Raw genomic sequence first — 3033 nt, forward strand, 5'->3', positions numbered from 1 at the left:
CTCTTGGAACCGGTACCGGTAGTGATTTGGGAGCATAACTTATTCGTAATGTTGGACCAAAATTGAAGTTTGTAAGGAAAATTGATTTCCTCGCCCGACAACAGCGTCAGGTAAGTGTAAAGGACTGGTACTACCCATGACTCACCAGGGGCGTGATATTACAAAAAATGGGGACTGTTTTTTACTGAGACTGAGATATATTTAGAGGAAGACATACGTGTCACGAAGTGAAAATATTCGTGAAAGGCTAAATAGAAGAGAAATTCATGAGTAACCCATTGCTGAACCCAGACTGTGAAGTGTTGGCCAACCTATAGCCCAGATAACTTTATCTCTGTTTATTATTCCATTGGTTTAATTGGTGTACTTTGTCTACTTTTGCAATAATAATATTCTTGTTTCAACCTTAGTTCGTTTGTTACGGTTCGGCTTCGTTTTCCAATCGGTTTTTTTCCCAGTCGGTCACCACACAGGCTAAATATAGAGTGTTGTTCAGTGGAATTGGACTGATTTTATTCAAATTGGCTCTTTGATTCAGGAAAGCAATGAATTTGAGGATAAAGAAATTAATAGAGCTGTGCAAGGTTAGATTACAATTCAGCACAAATATCTCTTGAAGATTTTAGTGTAAGGTCTCCATTTGTTCTTACTGATGAAGATACACCTATTTATTCCTCAGCGACATAGTGCGGCCAGCCAGTCAACTACAGACAACCACTAGCAACACTTCAGTCTGAAGCGAAAGACAGTTGACAGGTAAGAACTGTTCACTCCACGTTGTTTTCCTGTCCTTATTAGGCTAGTACGACTATGGCAACAGTTTTTCCTTTGTTTGAATTGTTTAAGTGGAATTTACCCTTTTTTTCTATAACTTTAACTCAAATCTGAACTTCCTACAGTTGTATGTAGATCTAACCATGCAGGTTATTTAGCTGTTATAGTGTACAATGTAGTATAATTTCCATCTGAACTGGCGGGTGGCGCACCTCATACAGTTCGATTTAACTTGTAAAGTAGATCTAACCATGCAGTTAATTTAGTTGTTATAGTGTACTATGTAGTACAATTTCCATCTGAACTGGCGGGTGGCGCACCTCATACAGTTCGATTTAACTTGTAAAGTAGATCTAACCATGCAGTTAATTTAGTTGTTATAGTGTACTATGTAGTAAAATTTCCATCTGAACTGGCGGGTGGCGCACCTCATACAGTTCAATGTAGCTTGTAAAGTAGATCTAACCATGCAGGTTATTTAGCTGTTATAGTGTACAATGTAGTATAATTTCCATCTGAACTGGCGGGTGGCGCACCTCATACAGTTCGATTTAACTTGTAAAGTAGATCTAACCATGCAGTTAATTTAGTTGTTATAGTGTACTATGTAGTACAATTTCCATCTGAACTGGCGGGTGGCGCACCTCATACAGTTCAATGTAACTTGTAAAGTAGATCTAACCATGCAGGTTATTTAGCTGTTATAGTGTACAATGTAGTATAATTTCCATCTGAACTGGCGGGTGGCGCACCTCATACAGTTCGATTTAACTTGTAAAGTAGATCTAACCATGCAGGTTATTTAGCTGTTATAGTGTACAATGTAGTATAATTTCCATCTGAACTGGCGGGTGGCGCACCTGATACAGTTCGATTTAACTTGTAAAGTAGATCTAACCATGCAGTTAATTTAGTTGTTATAGTGTACTATGTAGTACAATTTCCATCTGAACTGGCGGGTGGCGCACCTCATGCAGTTCGATGTAACTTGAAAGGTAGATCTAACCATGCAGTTAATTTAGTTGTTATAGTGTACTATATAGTATAATTTCCATCTGAACTGGCGGGTGGCGCACCTCATACAGTTCGATGTAACTTGAAAGGTAGATCTAGCCATGCAGTTAATTTAGTTGTTATAGTGTACAATGTAGTATAATTTCCATCTGAACTGGCGGGTGGCGCACCTCATACAGTTCGATGTAACTTGAAAGGTAGATCTAGCCATGCAGTTAATTTAGTTGATATAGTGTACAATGTAGTATAATTTCCATCTGAACTGGCGGGTGGCGCACCTCATACAGTTCGATGTAACTTGAAAAATAGATCTAACCATTCAGTTAATTTAGTTGTTATAGTGTACTATATAGTATAATTTCCATCTGAACTGGCATGTGGCGCACCTCATACAGTTCGATGTAACTTGTAAAGTAGATCTAACCATGCAGTTAATTAAGTTGTTATAGTGTACTATGTAGTATAATTTCGATCTGAACTGGTGGGTGGCGCACCTCATACAGTTCGATGTAACATGTAAAGTAGATCTAACCATGCAGTTAATTTAGTTGTTATAGTGTACTATGTAGTACGATTTCCATCTGAACTGGCGGGTGGCGCACCTCATACAGTTCGATGTAACTTGTAAAGTAGATCTAACCATGCAGTTAATTTAGTTGTTATAGTGTACTATGTAGTATAATTTCTATCTGAACTGGCGGGTAATGCACTTCATACAGTTCGATGTAACTTGCACCTTTTATAATGTTTATAACATCTGTTCTTTTCCACTTCATCTTATATATGCAGGTTGTGCCTACTGAAAAAGAGCTACCTGGGTTGAAGCAAGATTCTTCTCCATTTATCCTCATTGCGGGCGAACTCCCGAATTATGATGACATTTATATCGTTGGAAAAGGCAAACGAATACTAAACGTTTCGGGAGGCCACCTCGTTGCTCTTAAATGTTTAGTTTGTTTTTATTATACTCAAGTCTGCACAAATACATACATTTTCTTGCCGAAGCACGCTCTCCAAATCTTCGATTCATACAAAATTTCTGTCAATGCGACAGATCTTGGTTCTACCTTCTGCGATCCTGTGCGATCACGATCGCAGACGATCGAAGAAGTTTCTGCGATCCGCGATCGTCTGCGATCATATGGAAACCAACCTTAATGGCCTAGGCTAAGTTATAGAAATGTGAATCTAGAGTTGTGCATTTTTTACTTAAGTAAGCGATTGTAATTTTACGCTTGAGTTTGT

At 38.4% G+C, this 3033-nt stretch overlaps 1 long non-coding RNA gene across 1 annotated transcript in view; it reads left to right on the forward strand.

Moving 5' to 3' along the window:
- The first annotated feature begins 671 nt into the window (after positions 1-671).
- The window catches only part of LOC137989087 (uncharacterized), a 2432-nt gene continuing 70 nt past the window's right edge, over positions 672-3033 (forward strand). Inside the window, exons 1-2 of the long non-coding RNA XR_011120857.1 lie at positions 672-756; positions 2578-3033. The exon at positions 2578-3033 is cut by the window's right edge and continues 70 nt beyond it. This is a non-coding gene — a long non-coding RNA (uncharacterized lncRNA). The remainder of the gene's footprint in view (positions 757-2577) is intronic.

Source organism: Montipora foliosa, unplaced genomic scaffold (genome assembly GCF_036669935.1).
Source record: "Montipora foliosa isolate CH-2021 unplaced genomic scaffold, ASM3666993v2 scaffold_438, whole genome shotgun sequence".
Classification (NCBI taxonomy): Eukaryota; Metazoa; Cnidaria; class Anthozoa; order Scleractinia; family Acroporidae; genus Montipora; species Montipora foliosa.